The sequence below is a fragment of the Mya arenaria genome, chromosome 17, assembly GCF_026914265.1.
Source record: "Mya arenaria isolate MELC-2E11 chromosome 17, ASM2691426v1".
In the NCBI taxonomy this organism is placed as follows: domain Eukaryota; kingdom Metazoa; phylum Mollusca; class Bivalvia; order Myida; family Myidae; genus Mya; species Mya arenaria.
In genome coordinates this window covers 49,703,750-49,718,481 of record NC_069138.1, presented here as the reverse complement: position 1 = coordinate 49,718,481, position 14,732 = coordinate 49,703,750, and the positions used below count along the sequence as shown (strand labels likewise).

The 14,732-nt window shown below is 36.9% G+C and overlaps 1 pseudogene; it reads right to left on the bottom strand.

Moving 5' to 3' along the window:
• LOC128222687 (dopamine beta-hydroxylase-like) overlaps positions 1–14,732 on the bottom strand; it is a 34,181-nt pseudogene that overhangs the window by 18,702 nt on the left and 747 nt on the right.

Genomic DNA, 14,732 nt, shown 5'->3' with positions numbered 1-14,732 from the left:
GGATGCATTCATATTAATTTGTTATTGTTCATCCAGTCGGTTATGACTATAGCACAACCTTGAAGTTCATGAATTGCAGCTTCTTCTGCGATTGTTGTTGGTTTGAAACGAACGTTCGCTGTATGGTCGTCCGCAAACCCAAACACGGAAATGGACGGGGGCACAATGTCAAATAGAGTCCCAACATAAGTCAAATAGAGCCAAGGACCCAAACAACTTCCTTGCGGGACACTACATGTTAGATGGCGCTGAGATGAAGAAATTTGATTCACCTTCACGCAGCAGCCACGTGGTCGCAGGTACGAATCCACCCATTCCAGCGCTGATCCACAAACACCATACTGGTTGGTCAATACATCGACGAGAATGTCGTGGTCGACCGTGTCGAACGCCGCACTAAGGTCTATAGCTATTAGTGCCGTAACCTAAGTACATTACACTATAACCATGAGCTATTGACTGTATAGTTACTGACCGGTGTATACAACACAGCTTTTATTGCAGGTATGGGGAAAGTAATGTATTTTCGCGGCCAATGAAAGTTACTGTTGACAACAAAACGCAGGCATTATTTTTATATACTAGCTGTATTACTCATCTTGAATATTATAATATTCAAGAACTGTTTGGCAAATATGCATAACCAATAACATTACAGTATATAATTATGTCTTTTTTAGAGGAACTACTTAACGTCAAAAGAGGTTTAAAATTACTGCGCTTGATGACGTCAGTAAACAACGTCGCACGCGCTTTTCATCATAACACACACCAGTTTTTAGCATTAAACATTTGAAATAAACTATGAAAAATTGGGAGGACGTAATTTCGTTTCATGCAAACATTAAGTGAGAGAATGTTTCATTGCAAACGAAATTAGAATGAAAAGTGCCGATTCTGGTTCCAACCTTTGCCTGGTAAGTGGACTTTTTCTTTAAATTTTGAAAAATGTATGCATCCAGTATGTGGCGAAAAACATATTCTTCCATCGACATCTTAGTTTGGTATCATAACTTTAAAGATAAAGAAAGTTATTGAACAGATTGTGGCTCAGGAGGCAATGTTTACAAATAAATGTGTTGATCTTATACACAATTTTTCATAAAAAAAGCGATTGGAAATATAATTGTTTTGAAAATGGCAACTGTTGATCCTTTATTCTAATAATACATTTCAATGTTAGAGCATTTCATTATTTCCTACATTAATTATTAAAACGTCATTTATTGTCAATAAATTGATTAAAGTAATTGATAACAGAATAGAACTATACAGATTATTCACGGTTTCAGTTTATGGCAATTAACTTGTTTTCAATGGCACCAATAACGTTAAGACATATAAAGTAATGTCTTTCGTTATGTCAACAAGTATAACAATAAAGTACAGTCGGAACCCGTTGTCTCAAACTCGCTTGGCTCGAATTCCTCGTTGGCTCGAACTTGATTTAGAAGACAGATTTTTTATACTTAAGGATATCAATCCCGCTTGGCTCGAATTGTCTGACGCTCGAAGTATTTTCGCCGGTCCCTTGGCGTTCGAGCCAACGGGGTTCGACTGTAGTTATCATTTTTCAGACGTTGGAGTAGATGGTAATGAATTTCGCCAGGGTTATACCAATAAAACAGTTTGAAAGAGCTATCATAACGGATTACCAGATGATCGCCTAAATAATGATAATGTCACAACTAACTGATCAAGATGAAACTGATCCAAAAACACTTGTTAATTCAAGCATTCTACGTATAAAACGGGAACGTGATGAAAGTAATGCATCATTCTGTGGAAGTGATGCTGGCTATATTGACGAATGTGAGGACTACTCACAACCCTTCTTGCCCCAGCAGTTCTTCCAGGATTTAGACAACCAACTCATGGGCTTACCGAGAAACGATTATGTGCGCGACATAGTGAAGCTCTGTAACCATGATTACCATCGAATAGACGAATATCGACGCCCGTTTATCGGAAAGGGCTAGAACCATTAAAGACTGTCCGCAAACGCGCCTGGTCAATAGGCACAACTCCTCCCAGGCTTCAAGAGAATTTAAATGTGCTTCAGACTGTTACACGATCAGTGCTTTCATAGGTGGCGAATTGTCTAGAGACATACAGGACGTATTTGTAAACATAGCAACGAATGAAACTATCGTTATCGAACCGAAAATGGACACCGATTTCATGTGATTTCTATGATTGCCAACTTACAGTTGGAGGTATCGAATATATCAAGGACCATACAAGTCGTGCAAAACGAAATCACTAACGTAACATCGAATTACAGACTCATGAATGGAACATAAAGGAGCATATTAGCTAGGTTCACAGATTCTACAGCTACATCCGATATAAAGAAACTATAGAATGAGACAACAAAACTTGGTGTATCGATAGCTACAATTAATCAGAGAATGCTTGAAAAAGAACAGATACAAAGGAATACGAACAATGAGACCACAATAAGGCGAAACTATGCGGAGATAATAAAGGAAACACCAGAAAAGACGAAAGTTAGTGTAATGTTACCTGATCTAGCTAATAACAAAGAACAAAGAACAACGCCGTTACCACAAAAGGAACTGCCTGTGTATCAAGCGCCCCACAAAGAGGTGCAAACTAAAACCCCAGAAACAAGCCTCCAAAACATAGATGTAGAAAGCCCAAAGGTTATAGCAGCTAAGAGCACACCACAAACGTCTACGCGCGATAAAACACATAACGAACCTGCGGCAAATATACAAGAGACAACGCAACAAACACGTGTTTCAGCAAGTAAGCTAGACGACGGTACTCCTCATTCCAAAGATGACCGTTTCGTATCGGCAAGGAAAAGAAAAAAATGTTGCTTACTATATCGGAAACATTGACAGGGACGTAACGGAATCCGATATATATTTATAGCTACTTTAAAGACAATGACGTTTATGTATCATACATACGTCTGTTTCGCGGAAAACGAGGGTCATCTGCAAAAATCAACATCCCCGACGAGTTGGAACCCATTGTTGATGACGATCATTTTTGGCCGGATGGCATTACTTATAGGAAATGGGTCTCAAAGGAAGAGCATGAGGACGAGATCAGTGATACGAGATTAAAAAGACCACGATACCACAGAAAGGAAACATTTAGGAGATATAACAATATGAGCGGTAATTCCGACGACTTCAGACCGGCCGGGCGAAAATGGGACGGTTTTGCTGATTCATACACAGATCATAGCGCAAGAAACTTGGACGCGAACTATTTACGTGATAGGCAACGGAATTACGGGCACGTACGGCATTATAGGACCGATCAATGGCCGGACGATGGCTACCATGACAACCGCTACGCGGATGATGCATACGGAACAAGCTACTGGGACACCAGAAAGGACGACAGAGATGATGAGAACGCTTGGGACCCGACGCAAGACGAATGTGATAGTAGGAGGCACATAGTAGCGTGTGACTAGTCTGTGTTAGTTGAATGTTGCCGTTTGGTTGTTTTCTCAGCAATAAAATAATGGATAAAGGTTTAATAATGCGCGTAATCCTTACTATAATTACTATGTTAAGTTTAAACATTCTTTGTTGGAATTGTCGTGGAATCATGTCCTCGGCATACCCATTGTCACAAATGTCAGATAGCGAATGTGTAGATATTGCGCTTATTAGTGAGCATAAACTGTTACCAAGATCAAGCGGCTTTTGTAAAAGTATTCACCCTAGATACGATTGTATTGTTAATGTTGATTCCAGTGTCGACCAGTATTGTCCCCTTCGTTGTGGTAAAGCCGGCACGGCAATTTTGTATAAGAAATCACTTGTTTCTTGTATTTCTGTCATTGATACGTTTGAAAATCATCGTATTTCTGGTATTGAGATAAAATGTATAGATAAAAAGACGCTATATATATTCTGTATTTATATGCCTGAGAGTATTACAAATCTATGTTAAGTGATTTACAATCTTTGATCTCTGTCTATTCTCAAATGGGGAGCGTTATTGCTGCATGGGATTTTAACGGCCAATACGTGAAAAATAGAAACCAAAATACATCTGTGAAATCATCATTGTTGACAGACTTTATTAATACGAACAACCTAATATCCGTGCAACACAGCCTTGGTTTAAATGAAGGGACATTCATACCAACAGGAAAAATAATTAACCATATACTAGTTGAACGTGCTTTCATCGGTAGAGTGGCAAATTTTAGATTAGGGTCTACAGACAATGCAATAACCTCGGACCATATGACTCTACATTTCGTCGTATCAGCAACGCCCCAATGTAGGACACCTCCATCCCGACAGAACGGTGTTGCGTGGCACAAATATACAGCGGACCATATTCATATGTATACGAAAGCAATACACCAGGGCCTTAGTAACATATCAATAAACGATGGAGACCCAGCCCTCCTAAATGACTTAATAACGAATACACTGAAAAATGCAGAATGTCATTTACCGCATAGTAAATTCAATAAATGGGCTAAACCCTACTGGGACCGTGGTATTAAAGACGCCCATACAAAAGCCAGATATATGCGCAGACAGTGGATTGTTGAGGGACGCCCAAGAGGAAACAACCATACATCCTTCAACAACTACAAATCCGCAAAACGAGACTTCCGACGAACACAGATAAACAAACAGAGAGAATTTGAAAATAAGGTGATTGATGATCTAAACTCAGCGGCAGAGTTAGACTACAAATTATTCTGGAAACTGCTACGTAGAAAACATGGAAAAGTCCCAGACATCTGTAATGAACTGAAAGCTAATAATATCACATATACTGATGAAATGGTCATTGATGGCTTTAAAAACTATTTTGTAAAAGTGTTCGAGGCAAATGATGGACTATCGAAAAGTGACAATATGAAATTGGAAGAGCTAAAAACTTATCTAAGCAAATGTGATCAAAATACGGAGTGCCTGTCAGTGGATTTCACCGCGGAAGACGAACAGCGAGCGATCAAGCCTTTAAAGAAAGGAAAAAGCCCGGGAATAGACAATATTTTGAATGAAAATGTTATATATGGCGGCGAGGGCGTAATGTCTGCGCTTACCACGCTATTTAATGTTATTCTTAAGAAAGAAGAATACCCAGCTAAATGGAAAAATAGCTTATTGATCCCGCTATATAAAGGTAAGGGGAAACTCAAATCCCAAGCAGCTATAGACCCGTATCCCTGATGCCATGTTTTAGTAAATTTTTCGAAAGAGTGCTACTCAATAGACTTAATGACTACTTAACAGTAAAACAACTACTTTTCCCTTCAAACCAACAACAGGGCTTTCAGAAAAACCTAAGCTGTGCCACTGCCGCTTTTAACTTCCAAGAAATTGTGTACCATCAGATCGAACGTAACAGTAATGTGTATGTTAGCATGCTCGATCAGAAATCTGCATTTGATGCGGTGTGGCACACAAAGGGCTTTTTCTCAAGCTAGGACGACTAGGAATAACAGGAAAATTGCTGCGTGTTTTGGTATCTGCTTATATGGGATTAAAATGTGTAGTGAGACTGTAGGGGGAGCTTTCCGAAGAAATACCAGTCCTTAAATTAGTGAAACAAGGAGGCGTATTGTCAACTTTATATTACCTCGTGTATATAGATGAACTATTACATAAACTGGAAAATAGTAATCTAGGGTGTTCAGTGTTTTCAACAAAGGGAGGTAATCCGTCATTCGCTGATGATATTTCACTTGTCGCATTATCTCCCTTAAATTTGCAACGCATGCTTGACGTAGTGTATCACTATTGCACGGAATGGAAAATTGACATTAACGTTAAGAAATTGACCGTTTTGATATTCAGCAAGAAGCGAAATGTACCGCCTCTTGGTACTTTATACGGGAATAAATGTCTTGAGCAGTCCAATAACGCAAACCATTTGGGAATTAGACAGGATTCGAATTTAAGATGTAAAGAACGTATTGAGGAACGCTGCCAAAAAGCTAAAACCGCCTTCTTTGCTATGTATGCACACATCCTTATAGTTTAAATCCAATCGTGTCTATAAATTTGTACAAGAAAATAATCATGCCTATAGCCTTATATGGCAGTGAATTGTGGAATAATATTAATAACCATGATATTTTTACCATCAATAAGCTTCAACATTTCATTGTTAAAAAGATGCAAGGATTTCATATAAGGACAAGATCTGATATGTGTGAATCTATGCTTGGTGTGTTCAACCTGTTCTCAAATGTTATTATTAGAACATTGATATTCCTACATAAACTACTGTCCTTAGACGTTAATTGTACTAGCAGGAATCTGTTCATAAAACGCTACATCCAATTTACCTTGGACAAAAATAGAGTTATGTTAGGGTTTATTCCAGACATTTGCAAACTACTATGCACGTTTGGGTTGCAGACTTTCATTAACGATGTTCTTATTAACCCAAATAACCTACCGTCTAAGCACCAGTGGAAATGTCTTGTGAAACGTCTGGTAAACACGAGAGAAACAGAACTGTGGTATAGGAGAACAATTACGGATGATGACTTTCGTTACTTTCGAATGCTGCACCCCACAATAGCACCCGCTGTCATTTACAAAGTGTTCGACAAAAATAAGGACAAGAACATTGAACTTTATGTGGCAAAACTATGGACAAGATTATATCAAGTAGCTTACCAGTGCACTAACTGTTCACAAATTTGCGTGCATGGTGAAGAAGTGCACCCCGTGTTTGATTGCAGTACAACCGAGCGATTCAGGTGGAAGTTCCTCTGTGAAGTAGCCGAACTGGGATTATACATCACAGAAACGCTATTGCTAATGGACGCAGGAACGTTTTACCTCACCTTACTTGGTGCTCCTTGTGAACGTATCATGGACAGAAGTTAACACTCGGACTTCATGAAAATATCCATCCCTTTTGTGAGGAAATGCATAAACAATATCTAACCGAACTTGTTTGGCTATAAATCACTGCACGGCGTGTTGACGAAATGAAGTATATTTCTACATACTACTGATATTAATATATAAATACATTCGACTACTAAAGGGCATCTGAAGCTTGTGTGTACATAAAACATATCGCACATTGTGTGTTCTGTACATATAAAGCAATAGTTTAATATCTTTTTTTTAATATCTCTGTACACTGTAAATAATTTGAATGATGTGTAATTGCTAATCCATGAATTTATGTTTGATTGTTCCTCTTATGTTTTTCATATTTGTATTCATGTTTAATAATCATCAATTATTGGTGGAAATAAAGAATATTGAATTGAATTGAATTGAATTGAAAAACGAAGGCACATAAGCTCTTATTTGTTATTTTGACGTAATGAAATATCTTAAATATTAATATATACACTAAAAAAATATATAAATTGAAATTAATAAAATTGCTACGTAGACGGCAAGAATCAAACCAGCACCTTCACAGTTTGCATGTAAGACCGCAACCACCAACCACAAAACCACAGTGACAGAAGATTGCGTAAGGTTATAGCAACAGAAGAGAACATCAGGTTTAATGAAAATATAAACTTAATCGTTAATTTTGAAAGATTTTGTAAATATAAGAGCAAAAGTTATTTGTATTCAAAGCTTTATCACTGTTTGTTTTTATGTTTTGTAGATCGCTTGAACATTCTTTGGGACAAAGTTCTCCATTTTGTCGACATGTTACGCTATACATCAGAACAGAACAGAACAGAACTTTTATTAGGCATAAACATTAACATGTTCGCAGCCAAATGCATATATATATATATACATTCACTGCGGTAATATAAAACAGTATTGACATTAATGTTGTATGAGAAGAGCATAAATTCAAGAATAAATATAAATATAGCTATTCAAAAACTAATAAGCAATAATTAAATTAAATTAAAGCACTTTTGCGCTTTTCAGTGGCAATATAAACAAATTTAGCAAGTTTCCTTAATAATGCTGCATTTTCAGAACTTAACAAATTACATAGTTTTTTTCTTGGTTGGCCAATGACAATAATATCGTTGTAAGCTCATTTGTCTAATATCTTTATAAAATGGACATTCAAGAATAAAATGATATTCATCTTCAATCATCTTCATATTGCAATATATGCATTTTCTATCATGCCTTGGTATATTTATATATCTGCCTTCTTCTATAGCTAACTTGTGTGCTGAACATCGCACTCTACTTAGAGATACTCTATGGTTAACATTAGTGACGCTATCGAGATATTTTTCATAACAAAATCTTGTTTTTATATTTTTATAAGTACAAAGTTTGGACGAATCATTTAAAGTCGCATACCATTTCGGCATGTGCTGATCATATAATCTTTCAATAACTTTTGACAACTGTAATTTAGTGACTGACATATTATCCCATAGGTAGTTAAATCCTAAATCATTTAACAATTTTTTAACATCAGAATACCATGAGCTGCTAACAATATCTAAAACATCTAGACAACAGGTTATCATTTGAATCTACAAGCTTATACCAATATTGCAATATCCTCTCTTGGCGTATAACATATAATGGCACTTTGCCAAGTTCACCATAAACAGAAGCATTAGTTGTTTGACATCTAACATTTAGTAATTGTTTAAACAAATTCAAATAAACCCTTTCTATATCGGGAGCAGAATGGAATCCCCATATTTCACAACCTTATGTTAATATTGGTAAAACCATTGAATCAAATAATTTAAGTTTTTCATGTACATTTAAGGGTATCTTTTCAAACAATGAATTTAACGAAAACATTGCACGTAATGCTTGTTCAGATAAAGCTTTCTGGGCCACTAAATTTTTTCCATTGGATGATAACATTACTCCCAAATAGCAAAATTTATTAACAATATCCAGTTTAACTTTGTTATAAAATAGACTGACATTTTCTTTCCGTGTACCTTTCTTGCATATCATAGCAACAGTTTTATTAGTATTTACAGTAATATTCCATTTTAAACAATACTCATGTAATTTATTTAATAACAATTGAAGACCTTCCACAGATGTAGAGAACAAAACAGTATCATCAGCAAAAAGAAGCATAACTATCTGTAATTCTTCTAAATTTACAATGTCATTTCTAACACTTTTTAACTGTGACTCCATATAATAAATAAACATAATAAATAGCAATGGGGATAATGTTTCCCCTTGTTTCACACCCATATAACTTTCAAACGAATCTGACAACTTTCCGTTCACTCTAACACAAATTTTAACGGACTGATACATAGATTTTAACATATTTACATATTTTGACGAAAATTTTTGTTGAAATAAAAGCTTGAACCAAATACCATTTCTATACACCATATAAAAAGCTTTTTTAAAGTCAACAAATGCACAATAAAGCTTACCCTTGTCACGTTCTATTATCTTGTTAATTATATTTTGTAATACAAATATGCAGTCTAGAAAGTTAAGAAGTATTCAAGAAGAACAATGCAACCAGCAAACTATTTCTGTTTTCGAAAATATTAACAAGTGCATTTGTCAAATTGAGTGCAAGCTGTTAAACGAGTTTAAAATTCATCTACACTTCTATGTTTGAGTACACAAACGCCTAAGTAAAGTTTGAAAGCTTTATTTCAATATCTTTACTCATATTCAATTTGGTCTAGGCGTTGTGAAATAGCTTTAATTCAGTTATCTTGAACGCGGTCTCTACATGTATTTGTCACATATCACTTTTATTTCTCTGTTAAATCTATATAAACCACAGAAACGCATATAATAATAAACTATAAAAAATACAGATAATGTAATCGTCTGCAATGTCATTCGAAATGGTACTTTATCATCTGATCATGTCGCTGCGTTTTCTACCAAAACACCACATTCTTCAGTGTTTTAAAAAGGGTACTTATTCTGTCTATCGACAAGTTTGCAGATTTTATCTGACCATGCAAATGTCAATCATTATGGTTAAATTTAATTGCGTATGTTCTGTGAAGTAGACATATTAATGTATAGTCCTTTATTGTTACCTTTAACGTGCTTATACGAAAGTACACTTGATTTTGACCCATGGGAATTGTGCAAAATATTGTGAAACAAACTGTGAAACCAGCGATAGCGCTTTGTCATCAAAAAGGCATAAGACTTATAATTATGTAAAGTAAGAAGTAATAAAAACCAAAGTCCTTGTGTAAATAATTGAATAATTTAAGGACGTAACCTTTATGTGCTGATTTAACGATAAAGCAACAAGTTGACTGTTTTTGGACTGGAGAAGCGTTTTCTGTTTCTTTTCACGAAAGTTCAGAGTCGATTACTGATTTATCATCCTGATTTTTTATTGTTTTTTTATTATTTTAAAATACTTGAAACAAATGTACAATATTATATAAACAAGGATTTAATAACATTTTTGAGCGTAATATATATACGCTAAGGTTCGATTTGACAACTTAATATTCTCCAAACGGTATGCAGTTTCATACGGGTATTTTTCAATTAATATTGAATAAAACAAAACTATGTCATTGGAAAAAATCGTTCCAAAAGTGTCCCTACAAACGTTGCATGATTGCCACAATCGTAGTCATCACAATGCATCGGTACTTTAACAGTTTGATAATACATATATCTAGTGAATACAAAAAACGTAAAAAAGAAATATTTCAAAGAAGTTTAAATGATATTTGGACCATGAACACGCAAGCCTTATAAAAATGAAGAAGAGACCACTAAGCATTGGTTCCAATGATATGTACGTGAAGTTAGCGGCCTAGAGACGTGAAGTTAGCGGCCTAGCGACGTGAAGTAAGCGACCTAGCGGCCTAGCGACGTGAAGTTAGCGGCCTAGCGACGTGAAGTAAGCGACCTAGCGGCCTAACGACGTTAAGTAAACGACAAAGCGGCCTAGCGACGTGAAGTTAGCGGCCTAGCGACGTGAAGTAAGCGACCTAGCGGCCTAGCGACGTGAAGTTAGCGGCCTAGCGACGTGAGGTTAGCGGCCTAGCGACGTGAAGTTAGCGGCCTAGTGACGTGAAGTTAGCGGCCTAGCGACGTAAAGTAAGCGACCTAGCGGCCTAGCGACGTGAAGTTAGTAGCCTAGCGACGTGAAGTTAGCAGCCTAGCGACGTGAAGTAAACGACCTAGCGGCCTACCGACGTGAAGTAAGCGGCCTAGCGACGTGAAGTTAGCGGCCTAGCGACGTGAAGTTAGCGGCCTAGCGACGTGAAGTTAGCAGCCTAGCGGCCTATCAACGTGCAGTTAGCGGCATAGCGATGTGAAGTTAGCGCTCTAGCGTCCTAGCGACGTGAATTTAGCAGCCTAGTGGCCTAGTGAGTGCCTAGCGACATGAAGTTAGCGGCCTAGCGGCGTGAAGTTTGTGGCCTAGTTGTGTGAAGTTTATGGCATAGCGGATAAGCGACGTGAAGTTCTAGCGGCCTAGTGGCATGTAGTTTTTGTAGTATTATTTTGAAAGTGACTTTTTAAACTTTGAAATTGCCCGTTTGAGACTGCAGTCTGCCAACTCAAGCATGGAATACGGAAAAATGGTTGTACAATATTTGGTAAGTAAGTGACTCGAGTAAGTTGCTATTTGTAGTGGTCATTGACAAGTTATTTTTCCGATTTTGTTAACGTTCTAACTTTAATAATCTTTACATTTAATTCAATTCTGAATTGGTTTCCTGTTCATGCAGTTCACACTCTGATTCAATCGACTGATTAATAATGGTGTTAAGCTTTTAGCTTAAACTTATTCGTTTAACAACTTCCATAAGATAAGTCATTACAACATAGGGTGGTATTGTTTTGTGGGGGAATTGGGAGCGATATGATGGTCATGTGTTGTGTGGGAAATCGGGAGCGATAAGGTGGACTTGTGTTGTGTGGGAAATCGGAAGCGATAGGGTGGTCTTGTGTTGTGTGGGAAATCGGGAGCGATAGGGTGGTCTTGTGTTGTGTGGGAAATCGGGAGCGATTATAAGTATCTCCCATGGCCGAGAGTGTAAGATAGGTTCATTCCGACCCGAGCGTAGGGTGTTTTGCGGAAACGAGGTTTACCGAGTTTCCGCAAAACACACTGCTCGAGGGTCGGAATGAACCTTTCTTACACGAGCGGCTATGGTAGATGCTTTTTCTCCCACCTCAATTAAACAAAATTAAGTTAAAATGTACTTTTTTGCTGGAACTATTTTGTTCTTAGTGACAATAATTGCGTACGGATATGCGATAATTCGTGGTTGTCATGGATATTCGCGCAGTGATTCAGAGTATGTAACTGGTCTGATTGGTCTTTAAATAGTTCTAAGAAGAGTGAAGCATTATTTCTTGAAAGGTGCGTGAAAACTGTTTTCTGGTGACATTCGAAGCGAGAAATAATTAACTAGCGTTCTAAATATTGCCACAAGACAAGGTTTCTATGATGCGCTACAGACAACAGTCTTCAACAAGGGAGGTAATTACAATGTGGTGACCATAAAAAGAAGTTCCATACGGGCATTTTACCTTCGCCCGTGGGCAAGATAAGAATTTCTAGCACGGTTAATTTAATGGATCTACTTATCTGAGGTGGGAGAAAGGGTGGTCTTGTTTTGTGTGGTAAATCATGAGCGATAGGATGGTCGTGTGTTGTGTGGGAAATCGGGAGCGATAGGGTGGTATTGTGTTGTGTGGGAAATCGGGAGCGATAGGGTGGTCTTGTGTTGTGTGGTAAAGCATGAGCGATAGGGTTGTCTTGTTGTGTGGGGTAAATCATGAGCGATAGGGTGGTCTTGTTGTGTGTGGTAAATCATGAGCGATAGGATGGTCGTGTGTTGTGTGGGAAATCGGGAGCGATAGGGTGTTCTTGTGTTGTGTGGTAAAGCATGAGCGATGAGGTGGTCTTGTTGTGTATCGAAATCTGGAGCGATAGGTTGGTCTTGTTGTGTTTGGGAAACGGGGAGCGATAGGGTGGTCTTCTGATGTGTTTGAAATTGGGAGCGATAGGGTGGTCTTGTGTTGTGTGGGAAATCATGAACGATATGTTGGTCTTGTGATGTGTAGGAAATCGGGAGCGATAGGATGGTCTTGTTTTGTGTACGAAATCGGGAGCGATATGTTGGTCTTTTGATGTCTTAGAAATGGCGAGCGATAGGTTGGTCTTGTTTTGTTTGGAAATCGGGAGCGAAATGGTCGTCTTGTGTTTTGAGGAAAATCGGGAGCGATAGGTTGGTCTTGTGCTGTATGGGAAAACATGAGCGATAGGTTGGTCTTGTGTTGTTTGGGGAAACAGGAGCGATAGGTTGGTCTTGTGTTCTGTGGAAAATCGGGTAGCGATATGATGGTTTTGTGCTGTGTTTAAAACCGGAATACTCGGAAAAGACCCACTTGTACGCCATTCTGTGACATCAGACATTTTTCATAAATATCAACAACGGGAATCGAACTTAGGTAAGAGTTCGCTAACAAATGCTTGTGCGGTTATCATTGTGACAAGGCTTTTTAACAGTTTCTAGCCTAAATTCGATCGTTAAGTTGTAAAACAAGTTGCCCCTCCGGGTTCCGAACCATCGAAAATAGTTATCCATGTTAAAATCACTACGTCACGCACGTTCAACTTTTTAGACGAAATTAAGGAACGATATATACGCAATTTTTGTAAAGCTATTTGAATTTGAACAAATCTTATGAATATTTGTAAACAAAAAAATCTTCTTTGGTCTGTAAATATCAATTTTAAATACGAAAAAAATCGGTTAATTGTTTATTTTCTCTTTTCAGTGACATATGGAACAAATACGGACGTAAATAACAACAGATATTTGGTCAGGTATACAATTTAGAGAAATGCATGGTATGAAATAATGAGAAATTCAATCAATCATGTCAAGTAACATCATAATGCCTAATTTAAACGATATCAAATATAACTTATGGTGTCTTTCATCAGACGATGTATTCATATGTATATTGCCTTTAAAGATGCACTCTCGTGGATTGCACGTTTTGTCAACATTTTTTTTTTACTTTTTGTACTAGAAAGAGCAAACTATTGCGTAAATATCTGCAAACCAATGATATAAGAGTGTTGACAAAAATCAGATCGTATATTCATATTTCCGTTCAAAAATTAATGTTGTATGGGTTAGACCGTTACTAATGGTTTAAGAAAAATGCATAAAATTTAAATATAAAAATCTGTGATCTAATTTTTGTCAGCAGTCTTGTATCACCGGTTTCCATTGATTTTGCAAAGAAAATGCTCGTTCCAAGTCAAATAATAAAAAAAGTTGTCAAAACGTTCAATCAATGAGAGTGCAGCTTTAAGATATAGTTGGTAGTTAATCGAGTGACACTCTTATTCAAAAAGCTATACATTCACATGTGTAACAAACATAAATTTTGACTGATAAACCTTCAATTACTTACTAAATAATGATATATGGAAAATATTATTACTGATAAAAAGAATGTAACCCTGTATTTAATAATAGAAAGCGCAAAAATATTAAATGATTAGTGAACGCAAAATGATTTACTGTGGTCTACAGTAGTCTCATACGGTAAAAATACCGTGTTTTATGCTCATTTCATTTTAATTAAGCTCGGTATCCTTCATAAGAACCATTGTTTTCGACATTTATTCATCCATTTTGGAATATTAAAACAAAACTTATTAATTGTGGTAAATCTTTTTGGTGAGTAAGAGTGCATCTTTAAGTTACACACTAATTAAAGACAGCATTTTACTGTATATGGACAATATATAGGCACTCAATGTACTTGAAACCTACTACAAGTTGACGAGCTAGTTAA